The sequence below is a fragment of the Solanum lycopersicum genome, chromosome 10, assembly GCF_036512215.1.
Source record: "Solanum lycopersicum chromosome 10, SLM_r2.1".
Classification (NCBI taxonomy): Eukaryota; Viridiplantae; Streptophyta; class Magnoliopsida; order Solanales; family Solanaceae; genus Solanum; species Solanum lycopersicum.
The window spans coordinates 59,225,203-59,231,159 of record NC_090809.1 but is presented as its reverse complement, the minus strand read 5'-3'; positions in this window follow the sequence as shown (position 1 = coordinate 59,231,159).

The following is a 5,957-nucleotide window of genomic DNA, read 5'->3' as shown; positions in this document are numbered from 1 at the left end:
GCTTCTAGCTTGGACTGGATCTTTCTCTTCATGTCTTGATGCCTTGAAGTTCCGGCATGGACTAGCTTTTATGTATTTTTTAGCTTCTTAGAAACTCTTAGATTTAGTAATTTGATCATAGATGTTCTTGTGATGATGACTTCCAGATTTTGGAAAATAATAGTTATTGAATTGGTTTTTATTAATGAGTTGAAGTCTTCCGCATTATTTTATGATGATATTACATTGAAATGTTAAGGTTTAGATTGGTTGGTTCGCTCACATAGGAGGGTAAGTGTGGGTGCCAGTCGCGGCTCGGTTTTGGGTTGTGACAAACTTGGTATCAGAGCATTAGGTTCGTTGGTCTCATCACACAAGAACGAGTCTAGTAGAGTCTTAAGGAACGGTAGAGGGACGCCTTTACTTTTCTTTGAGAGGCTATAAGACTTTAGGAAAATTCTATTCTTTCTTTCTTTCTTTCGTGCTATTACTTGGATCCAATTGGTATCTAGGTGATACAAATTGGTATCTGACCATCTTCACTCTATTTCGCAGATGGTTAGAACTAGAGCAACAACCGCGCCAACACCAGCACCGGCGGGACAGGGTGCGTCTGAACCAGCCACTGGGGCTGTAGCTAGAGGAAGAGTAGCGGCAAGAGGCCGTGGAAGAGGTCGTGGGAGGACGTCCTCTAGAGGAAGAGGACAAGCACCTAGCCCATCTGGTACTAGGGCGGTGACTCCTCCACCGACTGAGGAAGTAGTAAGAGAAGGGGAGGATGGGGAGAATGAACAAGTGCAGAATAAGGAATTGCCACCCCAACCTACCCCAGAGATGATCAATCAGGTTCTTGCTTATCTTAGCGGGTTATCTGATCAAGGCCAGACACCTCCAGTGTTTTCTGCACCAGCACCTCAGGTTCCGGAGGTACAACATGCGGCTACTGTGGCTCCCCGCATGGATGCCTCACTGGAAATAGGCATATTTCCTCGTCTGACTACAGGGCCTATAATGACAAATGATCAGCATGAACTTTTCAGTAAGTTCTTGAAATTGAAACCTCCGGTCTTCAAGGGTGCTGAATCTGAGGATGCCTACGATTTTCTGGTTGACTGTCATGAGCTATTACACAAGATGGGTATAGTAGAACGGTTTGGTGTTTGAGTTTGTGACTTATCAGTTTCAAGGGAACGCCAAAATGTGGTGGCGGTCACATGTTGAGTGTCAACCAACAGAGGCACCACCTATGACTTGGGCCTCATTCTCTAGCTTGTTTATGGAGAAGTATATCCCCCGGACTTTGAGGGATAGGAAAAGGGATGAGTTCTTGAGCCTAGAGCAAGGTAGGATGTCGGTCAATGCATATGAGGCTAAGTTTCGTGCACTATCCAGATATGCCACTCAACTTTGTTTCAGTCCACAAGAGCGGATTCGTCGTTTTGTGAAGGGGTTGAGGTCAGAGTTGCGGATTTCAGCCTTACAGGTAGTGGCTACGGCAAAATCCTTCCAAGAAGTGGTAGATTTCGTGGTAGAGGTGGAAGGAGTGAAGCCAGATGAATTCACCATGGCATCGACATCAAAGAGGTTCCGAAAGGGAGGTGAGTTTAATGGTTCTTACTCTAGAGGACAGGGTTCCGGAGGTTACTCAGTTAGACCCATTCAGTCTTCACTACAGACTGTAGTTGGGGGTCTACCTCAGACCGGTCAACACTTCTCTGAGAGACCTATGCTTGACTCCAGAGAGTGTTATGGATATGGGAAGACTGGACATATTAGGAGGAATTGTCCAAAACAGAGTTATAGACCCCCAATGGCTAGAGATAGAGGTGGTCATGGTAGAGGCCGTTATCTGGAGGACGTGGTGGTCAAGGTAATGGTGGTCACCAAAATGGCCGAGGTGATGGGCAAACTGGAGCCACTACATCACAACATGGTAGGGGCAATGGACAGATAAACGATAGGGCCCATTGTTACGCTTTCCCTGGGCGGTCTGAAGCGGAGGCATTTGATGCTGTCATCACAGGTAATCTTCTGGTTTGTGATTGCATGGCTTCTGTATTGTTTGATCCTGGATCCACATTTTCTTATGTATCTTCCTCATTTGCTAATGGTCTAAATTTACATTGTGAATTATTTGATATGCCTATTCGTGTTTCTACTCCGGTGGGTGAGTCTGTGGTAGTTGAAAAGGTATATAGGTCTTGTTTGGTGAACTTTGTGGGGAGCAACACTTATGTAGATTTGGTTATCTTAGAAATGGATGATTTTGATGTAATTCTGGGTATGACTTGGCTTTCTCCCAATTTGCGATCTTGGATTGTAATGCTAAAACGGTGACGTTAGCCAAGCCTGGGACAGATCCGTTAGTGTGGGAGGGTGACTACACTTCCAATCCGGTGCGTATCATCTCCTTTCTTCGTGCTAAGAAAATGGTTAGTAAAGGGTGTTTAGCTTTCTTGGCACATCTTAATGATGACACAACCCAAGTACCTTCGATTGAATCGGTTTCGGTGGTCCATGAGTTTCTGGATGTGTTCCCTGCAAATCTTCCTGGTATGCCACCAGATAGGGATATTGACTTCTGTATTGATCTTGAACCGGGTACTCGCCCCATTTCTATACCCCCTTATAGAATGGCTCCCGCAGAGTTAAGAGAGTTAAAAGCACAACTTCAAGAGTTGTTGAGCAAAGGCTTCATTAGACCAAGTGCATCTCCTTGGGGTGCTCCGGTTTTGATTGTAAAGAAGAAGGATGGGAGTTTTCGGATGTGCATAGACTACCGGCAGTTGAACAAGGTAACCATAAAGAACAAGTATCCTCTTCCTCGCATTGATGACTTGTTCGATCAGTTACAAGGTGTTTGTGTCTTCTCTAAGATTGACTTGAGATTCGGCTATCATCAATTGAAAATATGGGCAACGGATGTGCCAAAGACCGCTTTTAGAACCAGGTATGGGCATTACGAATTTGTAGTGATGTCTTTTGGTCTTACGAATGCCCCTGCTGCGTTCATGAGTTTGATGAACGGGATTTTTAAGCCATATTTGGATCTCTTTGTGATCGTATTTATTGATGACATACTGATATACTCTAAAAGTAAGGAGGAACATGAGGAGCATTTGAGAATGGTATTGGAAATATTGAGGGAGAAAAAGCTTTATGCCAAGTTCTCTAAGTGTGAGTTTTGGCTAGATGCAGTGTCCTTCTTGGGGCACGTGGTTTCTAAGGATGGAGTGATGGTGGATCCTTCTAAGATTGAGACAGTGAAGAATTGGGTAAGACCTACTAATGTGTCAGAAATAAGGAGCTTTGTTGGGTTGGCTAGCTACTACCGCCGATTTGTCAAGGGATTATCTTCTATTGCCTCCCAACTGAACTTGACTAAGCAAAATGTTCCATTTGTATGGTCGGATGAGTGTGAGGAAAGCTTTCAGAAGCTCAAGACTCTGTTGACTACTGCACCAATTCTCACCTTGCCAGTGGAAGGTAAGAATTTCATTGTCTATTGTGATGCATCCTATTCGGGTTTGGGTGCAGTACTAATGCAAGAGAAGAATGTGATTGCTTATGCTTCAAGACAATTAAAAGTGCATGAACGTAACTATCCAACTCATGATTTGGAATTGGCCGCGGTAGTGTTTGCATTAAAGCAATGGAGACACTATTTATATGGGGTTAAGTGTGAGGTCTATACGGATCATCGTAGCCTACAGTATGTCTTTACTCAGAAAGATTTGAACTTGAGACAGAGGAGATGGATGGAACTACTGAAGAACTACTACATCACTATTTTGTATCATCCGGGGAAGGCGAATGTTGTAGCGGATGCTTTAAGTAGAAAGGCGAGAAGCATGGGAAGTCTAGCTCACTTGCAAGCTTCTAGAAGCCCATTGGCTAGAGAAGTTCAGATTCTGGCTAACGACCTTATGAGATTAGAAGTAAATGAGAAGGGAGGATTTTTAGCTTGTGTGGAGGCAAGATCTTCCTTCCTTGACAAGATTAAGGGAAAGCAGTTTAATGATGAAAAATTGATCAGTATCCGAGATAAAGTGTTGCAAGGAGAGGCTAAAGAAGCGACAATCGATGAGGAAGGTGTTTTGAGGATTAAGGGAAGGGTATGTGTAACCCGCGTCGATGATTTAATCAACACTATTCTGACAGAGGCTCATAGTTCAAGGTATTCGATACATCCGGGTGCAACCAAGATGTACCGTGACCTAAAGCAACACTTTTGGTAGAGTAGAATGAAGCGTGATATTGTGGATCTTATTGCCAAATGTCCAAACTGTCAATAGGTAAAGTATGAACACCAAAGGCCCGGAGGAACACTTCAGAGAATGCCCATTCCTGAATGGAAGTGGGAAAGGATTGCAATGGATTTCGTGGTTGGTCTTCCAAAGACATTGGGAAAGTTTGATTCTATTTGGGTAATTGTTGATAGGTTAACTAAGTCTGCTCACTTCATTCTGGTCAAGGTGACTTACAATGCAGAGAAGTTAGCCAAACTTTACATCTCGGAAGTGGTGCGATTGCATGGGGTTCCACTCTCCATTATATCAGATAGAGGTACGCAGTTTACTTCTAAGTTTTGGAAAACATTGCATGCGGAATTGGGTACTAGGTTGGACCTTAGTACTGCGTTCCATCCTCAGACCGATGGTCAGTCTGAGCGAACGATTAAAGTGTTGGAGGATATGCTTCGTGCATGTGTGATAGAATTTGGCGGTCAGTGGGATAGCTTCTTACCCTTAGCAGAGTTCTCCTACAACAATAGCTATCACTCAAGCATTGATATGGCCCAATTTGAGGTACTATATGGGAGAAAATGTAGGTCTCCCATTGGGTGGTTTGATACATTTAAAGTTAGACCTTGGGGTACTTACCTTCTGAGGGAATCGTTAGATAAAGTGAAATCTATTCAAGAAAAGCTTCTAGCGGCGCAAAGTAGACAAAAGGAGTATGCAGATCGGAAGGTTAGAGACTTGGAGTTTATGGAGGGTGAACAAGTCTTGTTGAAGGTTTCGCCAATGAAAGGGGTGATGCGGTTTGGTAAGCGAGGTAAACTTAGCCCAAGGTATATTGGTCCATTTGAAGTACTTAAGCGAGTAGGGGAGGTGGCTTATGAGTTAGCCTTGCCTCCAGGGCTGTCCGGAGTGCATCCAGTATTCCATGTGTCGATGTTGAAAAGATACCATGGGGATGGAAACTACATTATCCGTTGGGATTCAGTTTTGCTTGATGAGAACTTGTCTTATGAAGAGGAACCTGTTGCCATTCTAGATAGAGAAATTCGCAAGTTGAGATCAAGGGAGATTGCATCCATCAAAGTTCAATGGAAGAATCGACCAGTTGAAGAAGCCACTTGGGAGAAGGAGGCAGATATGCGAGAAAGATACCCACATCTGTTTACAGATTCAGGTACTCCTTTTCGCCCTTGTTTTCCTTCTTGAGATTGTTCGGGACGAACGATGGGTAAATTGGTATCTATTGTAACGACCTGTTTAGTCGTTTTGAACAGCAGATTTTATTTCTGGAAAAACAGGCTGAGGCGACGGACCCCACGACGGACCATCATGGGCACGACGGACCGTCGCAGGGTCTCGTTTCAAAACACTTAGAAAATCTGAAATTGGGTACTGAAAATCGACTCTCTGAACTTCGTAACGAAATGACAGAACGGACCGTCACAGACTTTTTGGTGGAAATTGAGTCTCTGAATCTTGCGACGACCTGCAGGACGGACCGTCGCAGGCACGACGGGCCGTCGCAGGTTGCGTAATCCCAGTCTGAGTCGGATTTCCTTAATTATTTTAAGGGACGTTTTTGACTATTCCTGCTTTAATTATATAGTTAGTGGGTTAATCTTAGTAAGTCTAATTACTTGGGGGTTAAAAGAGGTAACCTTAAGTTAATTAGTGGGTTATTATTGCCATCTTTTATTCTTAATTATATGCTAATTAGGGTAAAAGAAAGAGGGT